This window comes from Hylobates moloch, unplaced genomic scaffold (genome assembly GCF_009828535.3).
Source record: "Hylobates moloch isolate HMO894 unplaced genomic scaffold, HMol_V3 SCAFFOLD_17, whole genome shotgun sequence".
Lineage (NCBI taxonomy): Eukaryota > Metazoa > Chordata > Mammalia > Primates > Hylobatidae > Hylobates > Hylobates moloch.
In genome coordinates, this window is record NW_026652292.1 from 53,322,473 (window position 1) to 53,337,247 (window position 14,775).

The 14,775-nt window shown below is 41.3% G+C and overlaps 1 long non-coding RNA gene across 1 annotated transcript in view; it reads left to right on the top strand.

Annotated features, from left to right (window-relative positions):
- Nucleotides 1–570: 570 nt before the first annotated feature.
- LOC131381669 (uncharacterized) overlaps nucleotides 571–14,775 on the top strand; it is a 75,827-nt gene continuing 61,622 nt past the window's right edge. Inside the window, exons 1-3 of the long non-coding RNA XR_009210551.1 lie at nucleotides 571–620; nucleotides 9,804–9,842; nucleotides 9,936–10,176. This is a non-coding gene — a long non-coding RNA (uncharacterized LOC131381669). The remainder of the gene's footprint in view (nucleotides 621–9,803; nucleotides 9,843–9,935; nucleotides 10,177–14,775) is intronic.

Sequence of the window (14,775 nt, forward strand, 5' to 3'; positions counted from 1 at the left end):
CACCCAGGAGCAAAGACAGCCAACCTATGAAGCTAAAAGCAAGATTAGAGTCAGCTATGTCAGATTTCTCTTACTATCACGATTCTGCAAGGGTGGCTTCAACAGTGCCTGTGATTACTTTCATTGTAAAGTAACATATTTTTATAACCCAGTGACAGTAACTAGATGTTTGATATCATCTGTCAATATTAATTCTCTTACCTACCTTCTTTCATATCACATTATTTTAGTCTGAAAGCAAAATAGCTCTCTCCCTTAAGAATTCTGTGTATCTGCTCTCTTCCATGCAAATGGTACTTAGTCAAATACATGTCGGTGATGGCGCTCACATTTTGATTCATACAGCTATTAAACATGTATTTTCTCTCCAACTAGAGAAGCTTCTTTTGGGCAGGGACAATGTCTCACTTTTCATGACATCCTGAAGCGCCAGGTATAGGACTTAAACGAAAAGGCATCCAATGAATAGTGAATTCATGAATAAAATGTAGATAATAAGTTCATATATTTGAGATGACATGAGCATATGATTTTATGTCCTCAGAGTCCTAATTTGGCCATCATGAATTGAAGGAAAAGCATCTCATTTCCATGACAAAATCTTTCCTACAATAAAAATTGTAAGTAAACTTGGACACATTTCACATGACTAAGTCATGACCAAAAAGAAACTTGATCTGTGACCTTCAGTAACACACTCGATTTAGAAAATGTGAATGGGCTTAATGATTAGTGATGGTTGCTAAAAATTAAGGCTTTAAAAAATCTTATTTATGTGAATACTAAAGCTGCACACACCTGGAGGTATTAGTTGATGCCCTTGTTGACCTAAAAGGAGGAGGCTGAGGCACAAAATATAATTTAAAGACTTTACTTGGGGAAGACAGCTGCTGAGACGCTCTTCCGAGTTGCATTGGGGAGGGCACTCTGAGCTTTTGTTGTAAGCAGGTTTCTAAAGGCAAAGGGAACAAGGAGTGGTCTGATGTAAAGTTCTTTGACAAGAATTCTCACTGGTTTTCAGAGAATGACATTGCTTAATGATTGGCCGTGCACTGTGGGACTGCAGGATATAGTGTTATAGTGCCCGGCATATGGCATTTTATGGCTACTTGGCATCAGTTAGTCTAGAACCCACATGGCAAGTGGCTTCAAGAGATAATTCTTTAGTTCAGTGGGGAGTGATGTGACTGCTGTTTCATTCAGTGCCTTTTGGGGCCTGATAATTTAAAGGGGCTCTCATTCTTCAGATAAAAAGTTTCTTTCCTTTTTCCTCCACACCCTTTTGAACAAATTTTCTATTTTCTTAGTTATCATTTTCCTCCTAATAGTCTTCAGAGCAAATAGAGCAACTAAGCCAACCAGAAAAGCCACAGAAAACACTTTCCATATACCTACTGTCTATTTTCCTCTTAGATGCATACTTGATCCTAGGACAAAAGACTTGTCTCCAAATAAATTGATTTAAAATATGTGAACCATTATATCTTTTACAAAGTGAAGTTTCATAATAAAACTATGTCTACTATGCATTTGCTCTGAGTTTTTAGAACTTTCCAAAGAAGTTTTCTTCTTGCCGGTAAATGCGTATCCTATTTCTACAGCTCTGGGATGGTATCTATTTATTATATATTATTTATCTCTAAAATGTTTTACTAAGCCAAAAAGGAGAAGAACATATCATATGGAACAGTACCCTGTGTAAGGAGGGAAGTGTCAGAGACTCCATAGTATACTCTCAGTGTGACCAGTGACAGCTACTGCCCTGCCCTGAGTTGAGATGTTCTGAAATAGCTATTGCGTTTCTATGTGCCCTCTTTTTCTGCCATTATTAGCAAACAGTTTTCATCCATTGGCTGACAAAACTTGAGTAATTGATAGTGCTGGACCTGCAGTAAAGAAACAAGGACTATCAGCCTGAATGTGGAAATGCAAGTTTTAGTGCAATTCAACAGCTATCAAGGAAGAGGTCAAGGACATCTAGGATAAGGGGCGGCAGGCAAGCGGGTATCAGTGGAGGCCCTTTGACTTTTTGAAGAGCTTCAGAAACAACACTATAGCCTGGAAAGGCTGATCTACACTGGAAGACATGGTAGCTCCCGGCAAGGAATGACCCCAGTGGAGAAGAGCAACTGCTAATGCGTGATGAAGGATGGATGAGGCCTGGGATGCAATTGGCTCATAAAGCACTGATTACCCGGAGTGTGTGAGAGCTCTCATTTCCAGTAGGAAGTTTCACTGTCTCCAGGGCAAATAAAGGATATGTGGACATGCACACGTGCATGCACACACACACACACACACACACACACAGAGAAAGAAGAGAATGAGAGAGGAATTTCACCCTAGGTGTTTCTTAGGCACCAACTTTAGAATTTTTTTTTTTTTTTTTTTGAGACGGAGTCTCGCTCTGTCACCCAGGCTGGAGTGCAGTGGCGCGATCTCGGCTCACTGCAAGCTCCGCCTCCTGGGTTCACGTCATTCTCCCGCCTCAGCCTCTCCGAGTAGCTGGGACTATAGGCGCCCGCCACGACGCCCGGCTAATTTTTTGTGTTTTTTTTTTTTTAGTAGAGACGGGGTTTCACTGTGGTCTCGATCTCCTGACCTCGTGATCCACCCGCCTCGGCCTCCCAAAGTGCTGGGATTACAAGCGTGAGCCACCGCGCCCGGCCCCAACTTTAGAATTTAATTCCAGTAAGGTGTGATCCATTATCTTGTTTAATCCATCCATTAAACACATCTATTAATAGGTATTAAGGCTATAGCTGCTTAATATTAAAACATAACAGTTAAATACTGCCAGGAAGCAAAACTACTTGGAATTTTCCCTGCCTCCCAGGTTATTTTAAGATATTACTTTTGTTTCTTCTTTAGTCTAGTTGAGCAATTCTCAAAACTTTTTATATATAAGTAGCACTCTCCAGGGTTATAAACATAAAACTGTGTATACTGAATCTTATGAGTGATTTAAGGGCAGTTCAGCTATAATTTGTAAGTTTCCCCTCTTTATTAGCTGATTTGGTTTGGCTGTGTTCCCACCCAAATCCCCTCTTGATTTGTAGCGCCCATAATTCCCATGTGTTGTGGGAGGGACCTGGTGGGAGATAATCGAATCATGGGGGTAGTTTCCCCCATACTGTTCTCGTCATAGTGAGTAAGTCTCATGAGATCTGATGGTTTTATAAGGGAAAACCCCTTTCACTTGGCTCTCATTCTCTCTTGCTTGCTACCATGTAAAACATGCCTTTCTCTTTCTGCCACGATTGTAAAACCTCCCCAGCCACGTGAAACTGTGAGTTCATTAAACCTTTTTCTTTTTTTTTGAGACGGATTTTTGCTCTTGTTGCCCAGGCTGGAGTGCGATGGTGCGATTTTGGCTCACCACAACCTCCACCTCCTGGGTTCAAGCAATTTTCCTGCCTCAGCCTCCTGAGTAGGTGGGATTACAGGCATGCACCACCACGTCCAGCTAATTTTGTATTTTTGGTACAGATGGAGTTTCTCCATGTTGGTCAGGCTGGTCTCGAACTCCTGAACTCAGGTGATCCACCTGCCTTGCCTCCCAAATTACTGGGATTACAGGTGTGAGCCACCGTGTCTGGCCAAACCTCTTTTTCTTTATAAATTACCCAGTCTTGGGTATGTGTTTATCAGCAGCATAAAAATGGACTAACACATTAGCTGACTTTGGAATCAAAGCTTGAGTCACATGCTTTCACCATACTTACACTATAAAGAAAAATCTGGATGGATATAATGCACACTAAAAATGGAGAGGATTTCTTCTTGGTAATGGAAAGTTTTTAAAAGTAAAAAAACTTTTACTTTATTCTTACCTGTATTTTTTACTTTTTCTATAGTGAAGCCCTATTAAATGATAAAAGCTCATGAACAATATTCAATTCACTTGTTCTCCCACGACCTACTTTGCAGACTGAAGATAGAGTTCATTATCAAAAGCAGCCTGGGTGATTCTAGCAGTGAACCCCAACCTGAGCCAGCTCCTGGACTCACAGATCTGCTATTTTTCACTGCAAGACAGGAACTAGTAGGGTGACGGTATTGGGGATAAATTAATCCAGCTGAGGTCAGGCACAGTGGCTCACATCTGTAATCCCAGCACTTTGGGAGGCTGAGGCAGGCAGATCACAAGGTCAGGAGATCGAGACCATCCTAGCTAACACAGTGAAACCATGTCTCTACTAAAAATACAAACTATTAGCCAGGCCTGGTGGCGGGTGCCTGTAGTCCCAGCTACTCGTGAGGCTGAGGCAGGAGAATGGTGTGAACCCGGGAGGCGGAGCTTGCAGTGAGCCAAGATCGCGCCACTGTACTCCAGCCTGGGAGACAGAGCGAGACTCTGTCTCACAAAAAAAAAAAAAAAAAATTAGTCCAGCTGAATTGAGGGATACACCAACTGACTCATTGTGTTACAATGCTAGTTCAGAAACTCCCAGGCCACGCTTGTTCTATCATTCTCTTTGGAATGATCAGTTTTGTGATTTGTACACAAATCATAGTCCTAATACAGTCTGTGTTTTGCTAACACAGTCCTAGTTTTAGCTAACCACACAGTATTATTTCTGCATAGAGGTAAGAATTCTCATTTTTCCAATGCTTAATTGATTCTTAAGGGAAGAGTACTTCGTGTGATAGGATAATTTGGTTTAGGTTTATCATGCTGAGCATCTGATAAGACAAATTAGTAACTCTGCCTGTTTGAAAGAATTTAGAAACACAACCAGTTTAGCCACTCCATGTTGTTCGGCCAGTATACAAACCTGTCTTATGTTCTTGGATTTTTCAGAACCTCTCCCTGTAGAAAAAAACGCCCTTTTTCTTTGCTTGTTAAGTTCTTTTATCTTGGCACATGTGCTCAGAAATTGTAGGTAATATCTAAAAGGGTTAAGAAATATAAACAAAACATCCTTCCAAACAAATCTTCATCAAGTGAAGTTTTATTTGATGTTGAGAAGTCTATTTGTCTAGCAGGAACAATGAAGATCAATGGCCCATCTGGGGGCACTCTCTCCCCAGGAAATTGCAGTGGTTTTCAGCCCAGCCTCTTTCTTCTCTTTGCCTGTGTCTCAGCTGGGACAGCTTTGAAAATCTAGAAGCAGCCATAAAAGGACCCACACAGGAAGTTTCCATATTCTACTGAGAAAGGGGACATAGTTAAAAACAGGTCATTTATTTTTATATGCTCCTCTGCCGTTTTCTCCTCTCCTGCTTATTGTCCCATCACAAAAATTGTGAAGAGGAGTAAAATCTTGTCACCTTAAGATCCACCTAGATGTAAAATGTAGAGCGATTGTAGTTACCACTGTTCTCTTTAGAAGCAAACAAGATAATTCACATATGTAAGGTAATATGGTTTGGCTGTGTCCCCACTGAAATCTCATCTTGAACTGTAGATCCCATAATCCCCATGTGTTGTGGGAGGGACTCAGTGGGAGGTAATTGAACCATGCGGGTGGTTATCTTCATGCTGTTCACATGATAGTGAGTGAGTTCTCATGAGATCTGATGGTTTTACAAGGGGTTTTTCCCCCCTTTACTCTGTATTTCTCCTTGCTGCCGCCACGTGAAGAAGGATGTGTTTGCTTCTCCTTCTGCCGTGACTGTAAGTTTCCTGAGGCCTCCCCAGCCCTAAAGAACTGTGAGTCCATTAAACCTCTTTCCTTTATAAATTAGCCAGTCTCAGGTATATCTTTATTAGCAGCATGAGAACAGACTAATACATAAGAGATGTTGTACACATCAGGGACTATAAATCTGTAGAGTTTATATTAGCATGTAAGTGCACAAGCAGTGGTGTAGGTTCTTGGTTTTGTTGTGTGCTGTTTAGTTCAGCCTGATGAAAAATGGTATCACTGCCTTTGCATAGTGCACAAACTTTCTTTGAGCAAGAGCTTCCTTTTCCCTTGGATGGGCCATGGGAGATACTACAAAGGACAAAACAGGCCTTGTGAACCTAGTGAGATGATAGCATTCTTTAGGAGGTTACAAAAGAAGGTCATGAAGAGCAACTATTGTCCCTGACCCAAATCCCCTAATAAGGTTTCTAGGAGACTTTAATTCAGCATTAAGCTTCAACAGGACATACTTTAAGAAAGGGTAGAACTGAAGGTCTACTCAGGCTAGCTTTCTCTTTTCTGGCAGCATCATCAGGCCATTGAATTTCACATTTTTATTTTATTTTTTAGTTTTTTGAGACAGAGCCTTGTTCTGTCACACAGGCTAGAGTGCAGTGGCATGATCTTGGCTCATTGCAGCCTCTGCTTCCTGGGTTCAAGCAATTCTCCTGCCTCAGCCTCTTGAGTAGCTGCGATTACAGTCGCACGCCATCATGCCTGGCTAATTTTTGTATTTTTAGTAGAGAGGGGCTTTTGCCATGTGGGTCAGGCTGGACTTGAACTCTTGACCTCAGGTAATACGCCCGCCTTGGCCTCCCAAAATGCCAGGATTACAGGCATGAGCCACCGTGCCCAGCTGAACTTCACATATTTTCAAATGTAAAAAACATTTTTAAGTGGAAGTCAGTCATTATTTTCTTCACAAACATTTCATTTCACTACAATTCTAGCTTTTCTCCCCATTAAGAATAGAGAGTGTGTTAGTCCATTTTGTGTTTCTATAAAGGAATACCAGAGACTGGGTAATTTGTTTTTAAAAAAGAAGTTTATTTGTCTCATGGCTCTGCAGGCTGTAGAAGCACAGCATCAGCATCTGCTTTGCTTCAGGGGAGACCTCAGGAAGATTTTACTCATGGAAGAAGGTGAAGGGAAAGCAAGTGTATCACATGAAGAGAGAGGGCGCGAGAGAGAGAGAGAGAGAATGGGGAGATGCCACACTCTTTTACACAACAAGATCTCAGCTGAACTTATTACCACTCATTACCTTGAGGAAAGCACCAAGCCACTCATGAAGGATCCATCCCCATGGCCCAACACCTCCCACTAGGCCCCATTTCCAACACTGGGGAATCACATTTCAACATGAGATTTGGAGGGAACAGATATCCCAGCCATATCAAAAGGGTTATTTTCAATTGTTATTGTGAACCTGTTCTCTTCTGTCTTGTCAAAGCTTACTAACACTGCACACTCAATCTGCAGACAAAATGGTGGACAAGATTGTTGAATGGGTCAGTGAATATCCATCCAAGGCTGAGGCACTTCTGTAGGGCTCGACAACCTGTGGCAATCAACAACCGTCCAACCAAGCAACACACATATACCATTGAGCCAAGCATGGTGCTCAGGCAATGGGAGAAAACAGAGACTAGCATGGTGGTATTTTAGGGAGAAAGAGGGAGAAGGAATTAATATTTATTGTGCACTCACCATATACTTGGCACCGTGCTAGCCATTTTAAAAATACACAAAGAAATTACAGGCCACAGCTGCTGCCCCTAGGGAACATGCAAGCTAACTGAGGAGTAAAATGCACACACACACACATGCACACACACACATTTATGCACACTACTTTACATTCTTTTTGGAACAAACCAAGGCATAAATAACAAAACAATTACTATGACTACTGCTAACAGCTAATACTTATGGAGTGTTTTCCATGAGCCATGTACAATTGTAAATACTTTATATGTATTAACTCATTTAATCATCTCAATTTAATGAGATTGGCCGTATTATTTTTCCATTTTACAACTATGGAAAGTGAGGAAGAGAGGCTGGTAAACAGTAGAGCTGGGATTTCAACCTGGGCAGTCATGCTGAAGACCCTGTGCCATTAACCCTATGGAATACGCTGCCTTTGTACATCATATATATACATGAAAAGTAAGTCGTGAAATAAACCTATGATCAGGTAGCCTTCACTTTCTGAATTCTTGCTATCCAATATCAGGAACTGATTAGATATGTGTGTGTGTGTGTGTGTGTGTGTGTGTGTGTGTGTGTGTGTGTATTTATTTATATTAAGGTACTGCTCAGGGCTGTCATTATCCTTACACTTAATACTTGCTATTTGAAACTGTTGAACCAAATATATTTAGATAATATAAGTATCCCTGGCTACCCAAACTCACTATCTAAACCTTCACCATTCAATCTCATAAACTGAATAATTTGGAAAAGAGTGATACTCATATAAGAGTCAAATAATTGGAACAAATAATGAATGCAAAAAGAGATGGCAGTTGAAGTAAATTTCTCAAGGACAAATAGATATTAGTTCAAAGAAGAAGGCCAGAGTAGCTGAGGCACTCAGGTAGGAAATAACAACATGTGTTCACAACAAGTAGATTCGAGACCCTGTGTATGGAGAGGGGCCAGAGATGAAGCCAGACAGGGACACAGGGGCTAGATTGTCAGGGCATTGATTGAACTTCATAGTGTAGACAATGGTGTGTCATTGGGTAATTTTAAGCAGGTAAGTGACATGATCAGATTTGTGAATTTAAAAGATCACTCTGGCTTTGGGATTTCAAAAGATTCCATGTTAAATGGTTCTGCATGTTTTAGAATACTGTGTGGAAGGAATGATATCTGTGCTGCAAACCACAGAATCCTAATGGTGAGACTTTATTGCTAGGTAGCCATGCTGGTGTGAAAACCCTTAGAAAAGCTACGGGGAGGGTGAGGAGTGGGCGTGGTGGCTCACACCTGTAATCTCAGCACTTTGGGAGGTCGAGGCAGGTGGATCACTTGAGGTCAGGAGTTTGAGATCAGCATGGCCAACATGGTGAAACTCTGTCTCTGTTAAGAATACAAAAATTAGCCGGGTGTGGTGGTGTACACCTTTAGTCCCAGCTATTCAGGAGGCTGAGGCACTAGAACTACTTGGACTCAGGAGGTGGAAGTTGCAGTGAGCTCCAGTCTAGGTGACAGAGTGAGACTCTCTCTCAAAAAAAAAAAAAAAAAGAAGAAGAAGAAGAAGAACCTACAGGGGACAGTGGAGCTGGAGCTGCCAAGCTGCCACCTAGACACATCTCCAAATATACAGATGATGAAATGTGGCTGCCTGTGCAGCATTGAATTACTTGTTGATCTTTCCATCTGTACAAAATAAATTGGAAAGCTACATTTTGTTTATAAATGGCATAGACATTATGTACATTTATGAAGGGATTTGAATTCTTCAAAACAACACGGAACTGCTTCTTCAGGTACAACAGAAAGTGTCTTCTGCTGCTTCAAATCTCTCTGAGTTCTGTCTCTGACTCCTAGGCCCTCTTTTAATGGGCTCACCCGATTAGGCCCACACAAGATAATCTTCCTTTGGAGTAACAATTCTCATTTTATATGTGTATAAAAGAATAGGCTCGTGCCATTATGGAGGCCAAGAAGCGCCATGAGAACCAGGGAAGCTGGAGGTGTAATTTACTGTGACTCTGAAAGCCTTAGAGACAGGGGTGCTGATGGTATAAGTCACAGTCTGAGTCCAAAAGCCTGAGAACCAGGAGCTTCCATGACTGAAGGCAGGAGAAGATGGATGTCTCAGCTCAAACAGAGAGAGCAAATTCCCCCTTCTTCTCCCTTTTTGTTCTGTTCAGGCCCTCAATGGATTGGATTACACCTACCCACTTTGGTGAGGGTGATCTTCTTTTCTCAGTTACCAATTCAAATGCTAATCTCTTCCAGATACACACAGAAATAATGTTTCACCAGTTATCTGGGCATCCCTTATCCCAGTCAAGTTGATGAAAAATGAATCATTGCACTCCCCAACAAAAGTGGATATAAATGGAGCTACTTTGAAAATTGGTTGCTTTGTATTGTGTTGGGAGAGAGATGCTGGCATGGCAGTAATTACTATCCTGTTTCCTTTTCTTCCAGGATGTAGAACCAGACTCAATTTCCCAGTCTTGCTCCCAGGTATGTGGTCTGTTGACTATCTTCCTCCCAAATCCTCCACTCTTGTTTTCTTGTTATCTGCGAAGCTGGAAGTCAGAGGACTCTGATGCCTAGGTGATGGCGGAGATACAAGATTGAAGGAGCCTGGGTCCCGAGTCATTGCTTGAAAAGAGCCATACAGCAGGGCCACCTGTCCAGGAACACTTACATTGTGTTATTTCACAAATGAAAAATGAACACTGGAGTGCTGGGGCTGAATGTCACAGCAGTTAGCCTCCTCTAAAGAACACAGCTGGATTTCACACTCCCTCTAGCTATAGAGCTCATCCACATTTGCTTCCTAATTGATGCTTTGGTGAGTATCATTAATCCATTTTTTTATGACTTTTTTAAAAGAGAAAATGCATCTTCCATTTTCCATGACTACTAGAACTATAGATGCAAGAAAATATTTACTCTATTGGGGCATTAAATAGTATTTAATTTCTTTCTTTTGACTACACAAACTTTTGAAGTTTTAGGACAGTAGCTGCATAGATCTACTTATAAGAGAAAAATTAATTTTTAATTTCTCTTATTATTTGGAATGTTCTCTTGAAATTATTAAGTTAGAAATCCAATTGATTTCCCTTTGTTAATCTGATATAATTAATTTATATAAACATTTTCCAGGCTAAAGCCCAAGTATATTGAAATTTACATAGTAAAAACCAGGAAATAATGTTACTATTTATCATGTTGGCTCCTGCACTTTCAAGTTACCTTTCTTACCGTATTACTTGGGAACAATGATGTCATGGCTTAGAATTTAGATGTTTCTAGGTATTTACTTTGTGATTATCAGCAAACTTACTATATGACATCTTGTTTTGTACACTGAATTTAAAAAGAATTAATACAATACTTCAAGTGTATTTAATAAAATGGCTTGGTATTTCACATGCAAACATGTTTTGGAAACTTAAGGTAACTTTATTATTTCCTGGACTTTATTAATTGATTGATATCAAGATAGGCTAACTCAGACCAAAAGTATTCATATTTCCACAGGAATAGTTACTAAAAAGGTGAGGAAAGAAAAACAAACAATGATATAAACACTTAATAGATCAGGAAAACAATGTTTGAATTATGATAATTTAGATGTGAAAGAAGAGTGACCAAATGCAAGAAAAATGAACATGAGGGAAGCTAAATAAAGGGAGATGTGAGCTGAAAGAAAACACAATCAATATAGATGGGCACATTTTGTAAACTACAGGTTTAAGAAGGAAAAGAACAAAATAAACACTTGATTCAAACTAAAAGAGATAAGAAATGTTTAAACCGAAGACTATTAGTAAGAACAGAAAGGAATGTGGAGTACTAAGTGTTTAAGAAAATACAAGGAAAAGATGCTTTAAAATCCTGTAGTCTTGACTTCAGATTCCAGTTCCACTTTCAACTACAGGTATGACCTTGGATTAATTAATTAGTTTACCAGTCTGAGCTTAAGTGTCCCCAGCTGTCAAATGAAAATAATAAAACCTCGTAAGATGCATGCAAGGCTGTATTTCTCAGGCTTTTGCAGCCTATGGTGCTGTAAGACAGTGCCACTCTCCCCCAAGTCAGTTTTCTCTCCTTCCATGGTAACTGAGTGGTAGCTGCCTTGCAGTTGTATGTGGCCCTGGGACTAAGTTCTCTCCAATAGAATGTGAGTGAACACTATGCAGGCCATTTTGAGCTACTGCCTGTGACACTGGATGTGCCTCCTCTATGCCCTTTCCCCTTGCCTGACTAGAACCAATGGCACCCAGACTCGATCATGCAGATGAGATGAAGGCCCCAAGGGCCTCAATGATTGTATGGAGCAGAGCTCATAACAACCTTGACTACTCACCTCCCACTGTTACATGGGAAAGCAATGAACTTCTAGCTTTTTTAAGGTCCAGGTTAATTGTTGTACCGCTTTTGATACAGTTTGGAGGTTTGTCTCTCTAAATCTCATGTTGAAATATAATCCTCAGTACTGGAGGTGGGGCCTAGTGGGAGGTGTTGGGGTCATGGGGACAGATCCCCAATTAATGACTTAGTAGCATCCTCTTAGTGATGAGTGAATTCCCATTCAGTTCACATGAGATCTAGTTGTTTAAAAGAGTGTGGCCCTCCCCCTACCTCCCCTCTTGCTCCCTCTCTGGCCATGTGATGTTCTGGCACACAATTGCCTTCTGCCATGCTTGAAAGCTTCCTAAAGCCCTCACCAGAAGCAGATGCCAGCACCATGCTTCCTGTACAGCCTACAGAACTGTGAGCCAATTAAACCTCTTTTCTTTAGAAATTACCCAGCCTCAGGTATTTCTTTAAAGCAATGCAAGAATGGACTAACATATCTTTGTTATAACATCCTAGTCCTATCCTAATATGGCTCCCTTCAGACCAACACAAAAGTCTCTTTCCTTCCTCATCATGTATTTCCTCTACTGCTGACCCTGGGAGAGAATCATGGCAGAATCAGATATTCCACCTACCAGGAAAAGGAAGTCAGATTTTACTTTATTTGCTGTTCCAGAACAATTGCCGTTTTTTCCCAAATATAAAACAATATTATTTAAGTTTTTCCATGCAACTTCCCCCTTAAAAAAAATCTGATAACTTCCTGACTGCTTTAAACTACAGTGTATTCATAGAAAACTCGAGGTACAGTTAAGATGCACAGATCAGGAGGTGACTGCCATTGAAGAGATAGTTTGTTTCTCAAGGTTCCCAGGAGAGGGGGCACACCATAGCATGGGGTAGGGGTGGGGCACACAGGGAAGCCTCAGGGTTGGTCAGGAGGCAGAGAGAAAGGGAATAACTGTGGGCAATGCATGGGTGAGGTGGTGGGGGCAGTCTTAGGATTGGATAATTTGAATAACTTCAGCAGGCTCTGAGGCATAGGGACTGTCTGTAGTTACCTGATACCTGCTCCTGTGGTGATTATTAGATAATGGAGTATGACAGCCCCATTAAGAAGATGGTTGAGGTGCAGGCTCTGTTTTGGTTTGTATTTGAAGAACACACTAGAGAGCAAGTTGTTTACTACTTCTGGGGATTGGTTAACACTGGGAGAAGTTCCTCCGGGGTCAGCAAAACCTGAGATGTCAAAGCATCCAAATATAGCAAATAAAAGACAAGATTAATACACTTACCTACTCCCATGGTTTTGAAAATTTCTTTCCCTGGAAAATAAGCACTCAATACATGATAAATATCATTTTTATTACATGCCAATTTGCTTTAGCACACAAAAATATAAAAGGTTGCTCCTATCCTCAAACATTTAAAAATCAAGCTGCATAGGTAATACATAAACACAAAACGTAGCATAAAGAATTATAAGTACCAAAAGAGCAATACAAACAATGAGAGCTAGGGAAGTTCTGCAGATGCCATGTGACTCTGGGCTGGGATGATTTGAGTAGAGCTAGGAAGAACTCAGGGGGGCTCTTGAAGAAGAAGTGGGGCTGATAAGAAGGGAAAAAGGCAGAGGAACATTGCACCAGAATGTAGATTCCAGGAAACCATGTCTGGCTTGTTCACCACTATGACCATTAGCACCTAGCACAGTGCCTGGCACAAGATGGGCAGACTGGTAAATATGGGTTGGATGAAAATGAATTCTGGGCCCAAAGGGACGTGGCTGCATGATTGAGGGACTCTAATGAGACCAATTTGAATAATGAAAAAATATGTTTGGAAAAGTAGGTTGTTAATTTGGGTCCTCTGAGAAGCAGATGACAAGATGGGATTAAATATGCAAGGGTTTTATTAAGGAAAGCACCTGAGACAAGGCGGGGGCAGGGGATCCAGGCAAGAGTTGGGGAGTCATCAGTCCATGAGCAAAGGGGAGAAAGGGAAGGTTGGGTAGACAAATTCTCGATGTAGTCTGGGGAAGACCATCAGGGAGCCCTTGACTCAAAGTTGGCTGTCAGATGTTTGGGAAATTGCCCAAGAACAAATCAGTCAGAATCAGAACCCAAATCTCCTTCTTTATTCCCAGGGTCAGTGCTCTTTCCTTTTTTTGATGAGTAAAGAAAAGCATTTGGAGGTCAAATGGCCGTCCCCTGAATTGAAGAATTTTGGCTCAATCCATTCTGAGTTCAGTGATAAGGCATAAAACTTACTGGAAAATTATGTAAAAAGATAATCTGTAAGCCATCTGGCTTGCTGGGACTAGGTCCAGGCTGGCACCTAAAAAAAACACCTGAAGAATGTCAGTGCCAACTTCCTGCTTTGTATTTGCAACTCTTCTTTAGCAAGGAGAAGCCATGGAATACAACGAACAAAGCACTGGACAAGGTCATTGGCCAGGTGGCTGACCTCTCTAGGCTCTATTTCCTCATGAATAAAGTAAGGGTTTAGACTAGATATGTACAACAGCCCACCCAGCTCTCTGCATGAGAATTCTAAGAACGCAGATAGATATGAACGTTGTGACTTCAGTAATGGAGGGCGAGAAAGATCATGACTGTCACAGGTGGGGTGGAGTGGTGCCAGTGATGACTTCCTTTGGAGTTGTGCTGAAGGTGTGATGAGAGCATTGCTCTCTTTTTTGAGATGGAGTTTCACTCTTGTTGCCCAGGCTGGAGTGCAATGGTGCAATCTTGGCTCGCTGCAACCTCTGCCTTCCGGTTTCAAGCGATTCTCCTGCCTCCACCTCCCAAGTAGCTGGGATTACAGGGGCCCGGCACCAGGCCTGGCTAATTTTTGTATTTTTTGTAGATTTGGGGGTTTCACCATGTTGGCCAGGCTGGTCTTGATCTCCTGACCTTGTGATCTGCCTGCCTCAGCCTCCCAAAGTGCTGGGATTACAGGTGTGAGCCACCACACTCAGCTGAGAGCATTGCTTTTTGTTCAAATACTTTTTATATACCCAGTTCTGTGATTAGGCTCTAGGAGTAAAATGATGAGTAAGACATGGCACCTGGCATTGAGG